The sequence below is a fragment of the Poecilia mexicana genome, unplaced genomic scaffold, assembly GCF_051168715.1.
Source record: "Poecilia mexicana isolate PSO_F unplaced genomic scaffold, ASM5116871v1 scaffold_12, whole genome shotgun sequence".
In the NCBI taxonomy this organism is placed as follows: domain Eukaryota; kingdom Metazoa; phylum Chordata; class Actinopteri; order Cyprinodontiformes; family Poeciliidae; genus Poecilia; species Poecilia mexicana.
The window spans coordinates 18998704-19014527 of NW_028263381.1; the positions used below are offsets into that span (position 1 = coordinate 18998704).

The 15824-nt window shown below is 36.6% G+C and overlaps 1 protein-coding gene across 1 annotated transcript in view; it reads right to left on the minus strand.

Annotated features, from left to right (window-relative positions):
- Positions 1-15106, minus strand: part of il11ra (interleukin 11 receptor subunit alpha) — a 46795-nt gene extending 31689 nt beyond the window's left edge. Inside the window, exon 1 of the mRNA XM_088011039.1 lies at positions 14956-15106. The gene's annotated coding sequence lies outside the window, so the exon portion shown is untranslated. The remainder of the gene's footprint in view (positions 1-14955) is intronic.
- Positions 15107-15824: the final 718 nt, after the last annotated feature.

A 15824-nucleotide genomic window follows, 5' to 3' on the forward strand; every position in this document is an offset into this window, starting at 1 on the left:
AAGTCATAGATAAATATGTCCAAGATGCAAAGATTGACATGTTTATTGGGAGATAAAAATATGCATATGTATGAAAAAATAAAACAGAAGTTTATTTTTCCTCCTAGGGCTCATTTTAATTTGAGCCCTAGGATTTATGTGTGCTTTACTCTTGACTACCAAATGACCTTTACACTACCGACAAATCTCTCACCGTGAGCCGAGCAGGAAGGAAAACATGGCAAACATACACCCAAATTACATAAACATGTTTGGGCACACCCCCCCACACACACAGAGACCCACACGTGATTTAGTTATCCCTCCCCCCACCACCCACACATATTTCAGCTGTCCCACACACACATATACACACACACACACTTGCACGACCCCTGCTTGCTAGAACCGTGAGTCACTCTGCTGGGAACTCCATGCTTTCCCCATTACTACAGGCTGGATGACTGACTGTCCTGACATGTTGAGGAAGACAGGTAGAGTTTTAGCCGCTAACAGAAAGACAATGATGGAAATAGGCAAAAAGAGGAATAAAAGACAAAAAGAAGTAAATAAAGTATTTAGAAAGACAAGAAGAGAAGAGACAAGGAAGAGTTTTACTGTATTTTATCCCAGGAAGTCGGATGTGAACTGGGGTAAAAACATCTTGGTTTCCGTTGTTGCATTTAAAGCTTGACGAAGCCTTCGGGGAATTGAAGTTTTACTTTTATTTAAACTTATAAAGACATAAGTGGTCAACTTCAACTGAAGTTGACCACTTCCTCTCTTGGATTGCAAGCACGAGCAGCATTAGCTATAGCGCCATCCTCCGGCAAGACTATGCAGCCTCTTCTCTTTGTATCATACTACTGTTTTCTAGAGGTTGTTTTTTTTTCTTCCCTCTTTAGATTAGCTCAATGTGCTTTGCAAAGGAATGTTAGCCTAGTAAGTGGTACAAAAATGTAAATCCCATGGGAAAATAAACATGAGAGAGTTTCACTTTCTTCACTGGTAGATGACTGCTCTCTCATAAATACAGTTGGAAGAGGAAAATTACACAGATGGTGGTAGAGAATGGTCGTAATGAAATCTACATTTAGTTTAAATAATAGCAGTTCTTCTGCATAACATACACTAGATTTAAGCAATTCTTTAAGTAGATATTTACTGATTTTATGTAAAATGTATTAAATGGTGGGAGGTTAAACGTCCAAGAGGTGAAAGAAATCATGCAAAACCAAGGAGTTCTGCTCGCATCTTTCCTAATAGATGGTCTTCAAACAGGATAATGAGACACCAATGGCTTTCTCAGCTAACCGTATCGCACCTCAAGTTCTCACGCAGCATTCAGTATGACCTCAAAGAAGCCTCGATAATGCATTTCACTTTACCTTCCTGGGGAAATGTATTTTCAGATGAAATTTCTTGGCCGTATGTGCTGTATCAAGACACGAGGGGATATCTGGAGAGATTCCCACAAATTTGGTTTTGCTGACCCTCCCCACAGGGATGCACACTGATGTACAGACCCAAAATAAGTTCAGTGGTGTTTCGACAATGTGGGACTGAGTGTTGTCCACAGACCAACTCAAAAACTTTTGCACTTCTTCTCTGTAGTTCATCCTCGTTGATGAATCGTATCATTCTGGTTGAACTATGATAAAGCACTCAATGACCTGCTTTTCCTGAATCTGGAAAATAATCATGCATCAGCAAAGTAAAGACAAAGAGGCTGAGTACATATCCCTGTGGGACTCCTCTGCTTAGTTTTCTGAAACACGCAGTCATTTGGTCTCTTGAAAAAGACATCCAAAATCCTGTCTGAACAGACAAGGTTTCACTTTAAGCCACTGGGAACAAAATCTTGGCACCAATGTCCATTTTCTCCTGGAGTGATAAAATACTGTGCAGGGCATCCAGTAACATGATGTAGTGTGAGGAATGTTGGAAGATCTCATTAGAGGATCCACTGGAATCCACTAAAATAGGCGACTGTGGTTTTCATGGACAGCTTCATATAACATCAGCTCAAAACTGTGCATGTTTTATTTCTTGTTATGACATCTAAATATATGCATATGTGTTTTTGTATATTGTTTAGGAGTATTCTTTACAGACACTCTTTAAGCTTTCCCTCCATCTAGAAAAAGTAGGGTTTTTTTTTTGCCTTTTTTGTCTCCTTTGTTGTGCTACAGACAACTAAGATTTCTCTGTAAAATCTACCTCCAAGTCAGCAGCAGTAGAATCTTTCAAAATGTCACTTGGCCCTCAGGCTTTATGTGGGTTGACCCTTCCCATTCTGCTCCAGTCAGCTGTGAACGGTCTCAACACCTGCTCACTATCTTTGTTTTCTCCCCATGGCTGCAAACACAAGGTGGTGTATTTTATGTCTGGCGAATGAGCACTGGCAAGTCTTTTTGAATTATTTAAACACAGCCAAGGTGTCGATGTTGTATCCTGTTTGTTTATGGAGGATAATGGAGACAAGTACTATGCCTCAACGTTTGTATGAAAAACAGTGTCCAGAAATATTTATTTTTCTTTCTTTTGATGGTTTCAAGTGATATTCAAAATAAATCTGAAAAAAGTGTAGGTCTGAGTGGCAGAAAGCTTTCTGAAGCAAAGATCAGGCTAAAGAATCACACAGTAAACAACCTTCACAGACTCAACATCCGATTAAATCTAAATAACACACTTACAGACGAAATCACATAGTTGAGCCCCTGTAGAATCTAAAATGAGACTGTCCACTTAAGGCAGGCTTTGGGGCTAATGGATCCTAAAAATGTCAAGCTGAAGTGAAATCTCAAGAGACTTTCTGTCTTTTCAGCAAAACCAAGTCAGCAGAGCAAGCATGTCACATTTGAACGAATACAAAGAAACGTTCAATTCTTGCTTTATATATTCATTTTGCAGAAACAAAATCAACAACCTCACAGAGTTCTTGGATTGCACGTGAAAAGCAGACGCAACACAATTTGCAATGATGTCTCTTTCAGCATGAACAAATGTCCAATTACGAGAAGACCCCCCTCATCAGACTGCAAGGCTCCATGAACAGCGCTGGCTTCACAGGGAGCAGATTATCCAAGCTCGAGATGGCACAAGAGATAGGAAGGCTGATTTACAGAGCACCACCATGATTTGGTTGAAGTTTGTTGACTTTAAGATGCTTGGTGTTTGTTTGTGTACGTGCATACGAGCATATGTGAGTGTGTGTGTGTGTGTGTGCTTGTGTGTTGATGGGATCCAAGAGAAAGATTAAAAGGGCTGTTCGTGATCAAAGGCAGAAGCAGATGGAGGGTGGAGTTTAACCAGAGAACCCTCTACATGACCACACTAGTTTGAGGTAATAATCTGACTTCGACTTCTTCCGGGCTAAACTACACAATTTTTACCTCAGTAAGAATACACTGCAACGTGTTTGCACCTGCAGAAATAAGTTCTAATTTATATATATTTTTAAATATTTTAGAACTATGACAGTTTTAAAAAAAATGAAGAATTACATGAATGTATATTGATAGAAGCTGGACTTGATTCTCTCCCTTTTTTTTAACGCTCACTGAGCACAGGTGAGCTCAGTACCATCGCCCACTTTAACTTGATCTAAATCTTAAGGCAAATGTTGACACAAGAAATAGACTATTTAACAAGTTACTAAAAGGAGGTCAAATAAGTTTATCATCCTACAGAGAGGAACGCTTCTCTTCTGTGATAGTTTGTGGATATTTAAAGTGATTTACAATTAATTTTTCAACATTTTAAACATGTTCCCTTAAAGTATAGTCTTATGTAGCCATTTAGAAACTCTAGGGGACGGCTTTTCAAATTATGCTTAGCATGCATTGAAAACATCTGAGTGCAGACGTGGTATGAAAAGAACGCTTTTTTTTTTTCAGGCTAGATGATTACTCACCACAATCTAAAACAAATGTTAATCTGATTACTTTACTGGCTACAGTAAAGATCCTTTACTGAAGCTGTCTTGCCAAATGCACTTTTTTCCAAACACTGTTGCTGAAATGTTCTGATGTCTGTTTGACAAACAACCTCAACATCTGCTGCATGGCTGTCATCAGCAGGACCTTCTCTTTGTCTGAAAAAAATACATCTAACAAAATGTTGTCGGCTGCAAATGCAGAGGCCACCATACATCAAGCCAACAAAGCTGTCGCTGGTTTTTGACATCTGTTTAGAGTAAAATAGTACTCAGTCAGCCATTCCTGATTTACTGCAAGTTTGGAAAAAAAATCAAACAAAAGTGAGACTCAAGAGAATATTAAAACCCACCATAAAGCATAAAAAATAAAAAATAAAAATAAAAAGTTGAACGCATCAATTCTTAATCAGGAAAAAATTTATGAACTTAGTTGTTTATTGTAGAGAAAAACTGGATGGTGAATAAAATTCAGATTGGTCGACTCGTGACTGGCAGATCAAAAAGCAAAGAAGATGATCTGTTTCCAATTAGTAATCCTACCATGCTACAGTATCAACAAAACTCTTCATTTTGCAACCTGTGTTTGAGTGATGATGAGATTACTGACAGTTTGCTATTTTTAGTGTTGGTGAGGCGTCCCAACATGAAGCGAGAGGAGGCCCAGAGACGTCAGAGGAAACCAAGATGACAGAAAAGCTGAACAGAGCACAACAAAGTTGCTCTGTTTTGTTCTTTCGAGCTTTCGATTGTTGCCTTGGATAATGCTGGTTTTGGAAATTTCATTTTATCTGTTTTCTGTTAAACATCTGTTGTTGCAACGCTAAGTGTGATAACAGCTAATATAACATATTGTACTCCATTAACATGTCAAATCAAAGCTTTACAAAAGCTAAAGATCAAAAATCTACCATCAAGTAGATCAAACCAAGTTCAGATCAAAAGCTTTCTAATAATTATCTGTTCAGCAAGAGAGAGGATGCAGTAGACATGTCAATTTACATAATGTACGTCATTGGTTATATAATCCAATAAAAGTGTTGCATGTCGTAATTCAGAGAGGACAGAGAATCCCCTACAGTGATACTGCAGAAAAATGACTATTGGCAGAGTTTGCTTTGAATCTTCTTAAACTTGGAAGGTCAGAGAATAAAGAGTGCACCCACACCTCCCAACGTACATAATCACACCCGACATGAGTCATCTGAAAAGCAACAGAGTGCAGCAAGTTAACAAACACCAATTAATCTGAACACCAAAATATCACACCAGGGTTATGTTTAAATGAGGTCTAGCTGCATTTTAATTGCATGAAATCCGTCCGGATAAAACCATTGTCTCGTTTTTACCAACTAAAATAGTTGGGAAAACCTAAAAAACATACACATTTTACAAACATTCATCATCCCCCAACCTGTAAAAACACAAACTGATTCGTTTGCAAAACCTATTTGAACAAATACAGCTGTAATTAAGCAACAAAGTAACACCAGTGCAGCCATGACTTTCTACTCATTTGTTTTTGTCACCTGTCTGCCAAATCAGATATGATCATCATGCTCGATAGCATCCATTTATCCTTTAAGTGTGCCAATGCTCCATAAAGACAACAAACACAGACAGAGCTAAAAGAGAGGGAGTAGACAGATGCTCAATGCTAACAGGGAAAGAGGGTTAAAATGACAGAGAAGAGAGAGAGATAATGTAAAGACACAGGATAAGACAAAAAGACAATAACATATAACTAGGAAAAGGCGTAGTACCACTGAAGCATCATCTGGAGTATCACAGCACACACATACCTGCCATGCCAGCAAAACCCAACTGACTGTCACATAACTTAAACAGACAAGTCCATCAAATATACATCACCTCCAGAGTGAAAATAGTCACTTCCTCACAAGAAGAACACATGAAGGAAACATGGTTACTTCTTAGGGAACTATATTTGTCATCTATTCACCATAAGGCACTAAAATAACACTCTCTACAAAAGAAGGGTGCACATATAATCAAGTTTATTAGCAGAGAATCTATATGGGGTTTTTCCTTTCTTTCAGAAATTGTGTGAAGTTTGCCTGTTTTCAATTCACATACTACAGCTTTGCTTTTATTGTGGACCTGATTCCTTTTCTTTTTAGTCACTCCAGTAACATGTAGTAAAATCTTTATAGAGACAATAAATGATAGGCAAGAAAGAGGAAGATTTAGTTTTTACAAACACTTGATGTCAGCATAATAGTTTTTAAAGTTACATCTGAATCAGTGCATGAACGAAGGCATACGTTTTTGTCAGCATTGAGATATAGTTTTAAAACCATAATACTTTCTCACCGTGTGGTTTACACAATTTAAAGTCGGATTGAAACAATTTCTCTAAAAGTGCTCAAGATAACAAGCTTGGTGTCTTTCATAAATATGTATACTATTCAGAAGTTATGGTTTTTCATGCAGTCACTTGTTTCTTTTCGGAGCAACTGTGCTCACACAATGTTTCAATAAATGAAGTGTGGTGGAGAAAGACTGAGAGGAAAAAGGCCCAAAATGTTGTGGGTCTGGCACTATATCAATGAAAAGAAAAGCTAGCATATTTTTACAATAAATCAAATTAAGTTTGCATAGTAGTACAACATCACCAATAACTTTCCAACAACTTAAAAATATCCTTATTAAAAAAGACAGTCAAAACTAAAGAAGTGTCACTCTTAAGTCTTAGGCAACCGACTATAGCAGATAGAGAAGGCCATCTGCTACCTTAGCAGATAGCCCAACTCATCATGCTGCTAATACCATTATACAGTTTCATGTGTTATTCATTAAGGAATGGGGAAAAAAAAGAAGTTATGTGGCTCAGCAAAAGAACTTGAAATTTCTATGATATTTAGAGAGAATTGGTGCAGTCTTTGTATCAAAATAGCAAAAATTCTAAATAAACATATTACCATAATAATTAGTTTGGCAGATTTTTATTTGCATTAGTGTAAATAATTGTCACTTTTCTGTCTTTATTTTGACCATTGAGGGCAATGGTCAAAATAAAGCTCACAGAGGAGATGGGAACATACTGATACAAAATTTAAGAGATAGGAAAAGAAAATTTGCATTCATGACAACCGATTTCAGCATTGCCTTACTTGGCAAAAATACGACTATCAAATGTTTTTACAATTTTTGGAGTCTTAGTTTCAATGAAATGTAGTTTTATTGTTGCTCAAAACTTAAAAATTGTTTTCAGAAAAAAACAAAAACAAAAAAACTGGAATCCCACGGAAAAAGCAATAAAAATACAAAGATATGTTTTGGTCTTTATAGACTTCAATATGCAAATCACACTTCCTCTTCTACACAGTTGGGACAAATGTTGCAGAAACATGCCTACAATTCCCATGAGATGAAAATGCATCTTTGAACCAAAATAGCAATTGAAAGTATAGCCTTATTTTGTAAGTGTATCAAAATACTAAATACTCATACTTTCTAAATAAAAATGAACTTTCCTCACATGAGAATAGGGTTTACAGTTGCTATTATGTTACATAACCACCAAAACAATAAAATTAAAATTTAAGCGTGGGACAAGTACAAATGTCACTACAGGAAATGATAATGAGAGACATGAAACCACAACACAAAGATACATAAAACAAAGCTCTACTCTTGACTTTTCCTATTAGCTCAAAGATCCACAGCCGCCCTCTGAAAATGCACTTCACTGATTTACAAGTCTAAGAAGTCTTCAATGACAAGTCCGAACAAAAGTTTTTAAAATAGAAAATTTCAGAAATGACAGTAATAGTAAACGAGACCACCTGCAGGATGAAAGCCAATACCAACAAACTGAAAAACTCTGGTGCATTTTTGCCTGACTGTTTTGAAAAACAGTCCTGTGTTTACTTTATGCTGGTCTGGTAAATAACAGTGAACAAAATTTGAAACCAACACCCTCAACAGAGTTTTTCCATTAAAGACTGTTTACTGTTCCTAGCTTGAATAATCTATCAAGTAGGATCTATTTTCAAAGTCACCACAGCATTGATTAAAATAGTTAAGATTAGTTCTAAAATACTTGTATGTAAAAGCTCTCCAGGAAACTGTCTAACTTTGGAAAGTGCTTTTTTTTTTTTATAATTCCGGTTTAAGGCAACAGACACGGAAACCTCACAAAAACCCTTTAAAAGGTGATAAAATAAATCAGGGACTGTCTGGATTTCAGGGTTATTCGACTATATATAAATATATATATATACAAAAAAAATCTTCCTGAGTGGAGGCTGTTAAGTAACATATTTCCATCAGCATGAAATAAATGCATTATTTATTTACAGAGAAAACCTTCCTTCATTCACTTAAAACATGAAGCCACACAGACATAATATAAACACTGTTAATGCAAATTTCAGTTAGTTCAATTTAAGACCTTTTTTCAGACCAGTGTGCTTTGTAAGACCTACATGAATTATGAAATGCAAGTCAACCTAATTACTTCCTTATGCAATATCTTATTATTATGTAGCTAACTTATCAACTTAAGTTAGTTAGATGAACCTCTGTGTATCTAATGTGTCCTGGTGTTTGTGGCTAAGTCATGTGAAGCAACAGTTTTTGCTTTTATGTTACAGAATTGCAAAGGATTTTACACAAGATGCCTATAATGGTTATTTATAAGCTTAGGTCACATATTAATTCAAACATAAATACATAAAGCAAGCCAATAAAAAGTAAGAGTTCGAACAATGCTGTGAATCTGTTGGAAATGTGTGTTGTTCATACACTGGCAGCAATTGAACTTTGAGAACTAAAACTACAGGTGTGAAAATAGGTGTGTGATTGAAGAATGGAAAAATGTCTTAGTATAAAGTGCTTTGATGTCTTCAGAATAGCTTTGAATTCCAGAAACCTCACTGAAAAGAGAACTCGTCTCTTCTAGTCCTTGAACGTTATTGCTATTAGATGTTTTATTAAAATTTCTTGCATTTGTCCAAAACTTAATTTTTACTTGAAAGTGTATCTTTTGTTAACTTTAACTGACTAGAAGATCTTCAACACATTACCAAAGACTATTTTTAGGGATAAATTATTTACAATTCTTCCTCTTGGCTCTCCACTTTGAATCAGTCCTCTGCCCCAGACAGTCCTTGTTCAACTCGTCTAGATTTGGGATCTTGATGTTGACATTACTTTGGGTTTTGAGAATCAGATCACTAACGACATAAATGGCACATTATTCAAGCCAGTGTAGAGTTTTTAGAATTGGGGAAAAAAAAGCTGAACCGACTATTCAAGAATAGCCTTGGTCTTGTTAGCAATACCAATGTATCCCAAGGTTTTAAGAAAAAAAAATTATACTTTCTTTCATGTCATTTATCCACACTGTAAAGAGAGGCTGGCTTTTTTTTTTTTACAGCCCTCCTCCATTCCGCCAGTGTTCTTTTTTTATTATTATTTTAATACTTTTAAAATCTTATATTTTAAGGTAATTAATGTCCATCAAAATGCAAAAAAAAAAACCAAGCTATGAGAAACAAGTCCTGAATACATATATGCATGTAAAGTGAGACTTGTGACAATCCATTCTAGACGCAAATGTTACAAAATTATCAGACATTAGTAGAGATGCATTTCCTTGATCATGGAAATTGCTACATTCACTTAGATTTTCAGAAGACAGTCAAAATGTCAAAATCCAGAGAGCGTTAACGCCCAAAGGAATATGGTAGAACAACTCTGCTTCCCTATGTATCCTTCCTGTTATCTGCTGGGCCTTGCTCTCTAGCAGCCTGCATAAACTACAGACATTTCTCACTGAATTGAAGATAATATCCTTTTAAACAGCCTCTCAGTACTTTCTCTGACTTTCTGGACAATTATGAAGACTGCAAATGCTGTACTTTACTCAATAACAACTTGGACATCGGTAGCACTTATGATGAAGCCTTTACTAATCAGACAAAATTGGGTCTTGATATTCTGTTCAAATCTGCTATGAAAACAACTTAATGATTACCTTACAGAAGTGTCAGTATAAAAGTAATGGAAAGGCCAACTGAAGCCAAAATATTGGCATAAAATAACTGAAAAGTCCAATTTATTAAAGTATCAATCATAGAAAGAGTAATACACTACTACAAGTAGTGTGGTGAACTCAACAAGAGTTGTGATAAACCCGGTCAGAAAACCCAGAAGCAACTTGACTCTGTAAAAGCTCTGGCAACTGTAAAAGTCCAAAATAAGAAGGTCAACAAACCCAGAGAGACAAAAATAACGAGGAACTCTTTGTTAAGATCGTTTCATGAGTTAAGAGATTCTTTAAGGTTTGACTAAAGTAGAAAGTGCATGAGCAGCAGCACAGAGGGATACAGACCCCATTCGAGGCCCCTTAAAGTTGGTTTAATATCAAGGGCTGGCTCTTTTGTTTCTCCATCTCTCACATACACACCAAGTGCAGTATGGCCTCAGACCTGGCACGCTGCTCTCAAGTTCTTGGAGCAGATTTCTCTCTAATTTGGAGTTGATTGCTGTGGGCCCTCTGTGAGTGACTAGTGAAATATGAGTGTGGAGCGAGTATGGAGGCTTGGACGTCGTTTAGGGTTGTGTGCATTTGATTATACGAGTGTGCAGGCACAAAGCCACTGGCCAGTCTGAGTTTGTGTCTTTACATGTATACTGTACGTGCTTGTGTGGAGCTTCTATCAAGGTCTATGTGGAGCCAGAGTATTTTTTTTTCCTGTGCACATGTGGTTTTTGGCCAGAGCTAGTGCAAAGACTCAGAGCAGTCTGCAGGGAAAGCGAAAGGCAAAGCTGAATAATTACGTTGCTAAATCCAGAATAAATTATCTGGAGGTAAGTTTCAATGAAGCAAGTTGTTCCAAACTTTAACTAAAGTAAATAAGTCAGACAGTGTCCTTGTGCTGTCCAAAATCACACTATTTGTTTAAGACCAATGTCAGAGAAAGAGAGGGAACTCTGGGTTTTTACAGAGAAGTGCGTATTACGTTTAATCCTTTTCTGTGCCTCCTGTGTTCTTAGCGATTCGTTTCATTTATTTTCCCATTTTGAGAGCTTATCTTAAAAAGTACCGTAACAAGTAACCAGAGAGAATTGTTTTGATAAAAGTCTTCCAATGAATTACTGTAAATTCAGAAGGTGACTCACTAATTTGAGTTGAACAAGTTCAGAATCCCTCCCTGATACAAAACTGGATTTTGCAAAATCAAACTTTAGTTTTAGTCTCAAGATTTCTTGATATTTTTTTTCTTTGTTTGGTTATGGGGGGGGGGGGTGGAGGTTGGAGGGTGGAGGTTTGTTTTCTTTTGGTTTAACTAATTAAACTGTCATCTTTAAAAATGGTTGGTGTTTGAAAATGGATGGTCAAGCCTTCAGATGTATTCCTACCTGTACCTCAGAAATTGAAATAAAACAAATTATATTTTTAATGAATTAAACAAATTTGCATGTGTACAATATTAAAAATTGATGTTAAAATACATGTTTGCATAAATGACAAAACAAAAGATAATAAAACTGCCTGAAGCTCTTCATTTTTCTACCGCCATGTTTTGTAACGCCGTTGTCGAAGGAACAAAAATCTACCAATGATTCTCAGAATAAGGTGTGCTGTTCAGGATACACCAGACCCGTCACACTGCTGTGACATAATCTCCCTCCAAAGGATGCAACCTCTGAATCTGGATTAAGTCCTGCTTTAAAAAACACTGTAGATTTTTTTCTTTTTTGAGGACTCTTATAAAGCCTGTACTTGTAACTAATTTTAACTACTTCCAAAGTTTTGTTTTTCCTTTTTAGCCTGAGTGTTTGCAAGTAAAAATACCCTAAATGTTTCTTATTTTAGAACCAACCTCTTAGCCAAAGGCAAACATTTATTTTTACAGTCCAGCATGTTTAAGATTAGACTCTCTTGAAGGACGTCCCACATAGCAATCATCTAAACTCCATCGTCCAAACTCTAAAATGTAACGGAGTAAAGGGGATAAAGAAGGACTCAAGGAAGGGAACAATGGAATAGCTGTTTTTCCAGCAATAGCCAGCACACACACAAACATATCAATTGACTGACCAAAGTTTTCTTGGATGTGATAAAGTTCCCTAGATATGCTCTATGTATTCATCTCCTCTGGCCAAAGATTCCTCCATCCAGATCAGTCTGTCCCCCTTGTAAAGGAATTCAAGTTTCTGAGTCTTATTCAACGACACACAGCCTCATCTGCAGAATGAAGGGATTCCTCCAGCCTCTCATGCAGAAGAAATAACTTAGCCAAAAAAGCAGGCAGATTTGGATGAAATAAGCTTTCTCCAATGGTGAGGCACGCCGAAGTGGAGCTGCTGCTTTTCAGTCAGTGGATGTGGTAAGGGAATTTGATCAGGATTATTGCAGAGCACCTCTCTTTGGATAATTTCCTGGCATGTTTTGTTGGGAGGAGACCCAAAACCCAAACTTCCTGGGGTGAGTATCTCTTCTAGCCAGTAAGCACCTTGGGTCCACAAGAAATATCTGGATGGTGTCACTGGGTTTAGGGTACCTCCACAACCCCATCTCAACGGTACAAGCAGCTTCAAGACAACAGGTGTAAATGGGATGATTAACTTTTCTACAGCTGACAGAAAACTCAAACTACAGGTTTCAGGGTCTGGCCAAAAGTTTTGATTTTTTTTTTTTTTTTTTTGACAAATAGTTTGTAATTTAATTAGCATTGTTAAGCTCTAAAGCTTTTTATTGACTGTGCCTTTTTGTGTTTTACTGCGACAAAGAAGTCCATCACCAAAATGAGTTGCAAGCGATCGAATGTCAGCTACAAATTACTTCCAGGGTGTTGGCTCTTTTCTTTCATCTTTCAAAAGATAAGCTCGCAGTCTGAGAAAAGTAAAAAGTTATTTATATGGATTATAAAAAAATATCTGGGTAACCCTGGGAAAACTCAAATTCCCCAATCTTGAATTTATCGTATGTGCACAACAGAAGGAAATGAAAGACATAATTCAAGAACTTGGAATTCAAATCTGAAGCTAACTTACTGAGAACACATCACTGTATATTCCAGCACACTGTTCCGGACCATACATTGAACAGTACCAGAAGCCAGACCCGGTTACCGTATTTGTGTGTACACACTTAGCAAATAAAGAACCCTCTGACTCCATTTCAAGCTGCATCATTTCTTTGAGGCAACGCAGACGCGCCTGGTGTATAAACACAAGCGTTCTGACGTCACATAGCAAGATCTGTTGGTCAAAATCAAATTTTACCACTGATGGGTCCAGTTCCACATTGAAATCTTACGCCTTTATTGCAGCTATAACTTTCCTAACATCATTACCCTTCATAGGAGTAATTCTACACCATGAACTTTGACCTACATGCTCACATTTGTTAGGAAACATTGAAGAAAGAGCAATAAATCATTCCAAATCAAAAGACAATATCTTGCAGCAGAGTTTGTCCTATTCGCTTTACGACTTACCGTCCTGCTCTTACTCCTGGGTCGCCCCCAGGGTTCATCTTTCTGCTTGGCGTGTTTGCATTCCTGCCGTAATCTATTTAAAGACTGTAACCCTGCACTGGCACAAGGAATGCACATCTGCAGCGAGACCCCTATGCCATTGTGTCTATCATTCTCACAGTATTTCTTTCTAGTTGCATATAGAGTTTGCGACTCCCGTGCTCCCGCAGGAGCTCTGGCCGCACAAAAGAATAAATATACAACCAGAAAAGAGCTGAATGGAGAGTAATCTTGTTTGTTGCATCAACAAGTGCATTTGGTTGATTTAAGAGCCTCATTTATACTCTGTCAAGAGAGCATCTGCACTTGAGAGCTGGAAACCAAGAAAGTAAATGAGAAAAAGCAGTGGTTGCGCACAGGTCAGCGTGATATTAACACAGTAAGACAACCTTAAGTAAAAGTAATGTTTTTAATTATCGGCAAGTCTAACGCTAAGAGTTTCAAGAACGTCCATTCATTGTATCATGTTATTCATTATCATTTTGTTTCATTCTTGCTGCAGACGTAGCCACGGCTCGTTGTTTATGTTTTGGTCCAATAAAACTATGTTTTATTTACCTAAAGTCAAGTAGAGTTTTAAAATGGCCCAATAGTTTGTTAATATTTTTTTCCAAGTATTTAGATAAATAATAATACCTAGTTTGATAGATAAGTAGATACTTAATTAATCCCTACAAGGTCTGAATTCAGTTTAAAAATTATAAATTTGGAAGGTTTAGAAACATTTAATAATAATATCTACTTTAAAAAATGATCTGTTTTTTATTGTTGAAAATATACAACTGTACTGTAACAATCAATGCATGGGTGAATAAAAAGAAAGCTGTAAGTTAATCTGACATGTAAAAAGATAAAACTTTAATCAAAGACCAACTGCTCAAAGCAAAATTACATTTGAAATATATTATTTTTTAATGGTTTTTGTTTTACAACTTTTCAGTTTTCAAATTGCATTCAAGGATACTAATCACCCACCTTTTACAAAGAATATATATTTTATTATCATGTATCTGTTGTTTTTACCTAAACATTACCTGGGTCTGATTGAATTATTTTATTTACATCCAAGGATAAATTTTTATTTCTAAATTATACTAAGAACAAACATTAAAGAGCTACTTTTTTTTTAAGCAGAAGTTGTTTATTTCAAATAAATATTTTATTAATAACTAAAAGGGTTTTTACGTTTAAAGTAAAATCCAAAAGGAAATAAACAGTTTATGCTCTAAATAAACACTTGAATAAAACACATAAAATATATTTGTAGAAGTTAGCTTGTCGTGCGCATTATAATAAATGTAGAAGCTAAAATCTCTAATATAAAGGGAGATATTCATTGTCTAGGACACTAAAGAAAAAGCGATCCAACACAAGCTAGCATCATGACATCCCGCCCCACAGAGCAACACTGGAGTACATTTCCCTCCTGTCCGGCGGAGAGAGGCGGATAAAACTTTTCGCCTCCCCCCTCCACACAGCCGCTAAGCCCGTTCTCTCCTGATTCACAACCCCCGGCAAACTCACCTTGGACAAGCTCCGTGGGTCAAACGGGCATTATTATGTTGTCTTCTTCCATGGCTGTGACTTCGGCGGGCAGTTCTCCGACGAGAGAGTACAGTCGGACTTGGAGTTGGTTGGAGAGCGACAAACGAGATGAGACGGGATGAGAAAGAGTTGGAGGAGGAGGGCAAAAAACGAGGTCAGACGGATCCTGCTTTCTCATTGGAGGAGCTCGTTGTAAATCAGCCGAAAGAGTGGGCGAGTCCTAACTGTAAAGGGATTATCGAGACTGATCCTAATTCAGAAAAAAGTTCAGTGGAATGGGAAAACAAGCTGGCTGCTGGGAGAGAAAAAACAAAAAACATAATCGTTTAAAGATTTTTATTTAGTTTTAGCTTCTTTTTTTTTAAATTAAACTTGATGACACAATATCAACTTCATTTTGTATAATTTTTTTTTTTAAATGGCAATGATTTTTTATAAAAAATACAATAAATGTAATTAATTAATTAATTAATTAATTAATTAATTAATTAATTAATTAGTTAATGGTTTATTAAACTACAATTTGTTCAACATATAACCTCAGAAAATATTTAAAAACTGAAAGCAAAATTTGGGTGCGAATATTCAAAAGACTAAATAATATGCACGTATGTCCCGTTTGTTTAAATGACCGAGTTGTGACCCCACTATACCCATGTTATAACCATAAACCAAAATCTGGTATACTTTTGTTCGGCCGTCTACCTTTCCTGTCAGAAATGTAGAGCTTAACCTGCTAGATTTCTTGAAACTGATCAGGGTTTTGTACATGGTCCATACATTTTCAATAGGATTGTGGTTAGGGTCATTCCAGAAGCTTAATGTTAATGCTGTACCCATTCTAAGAC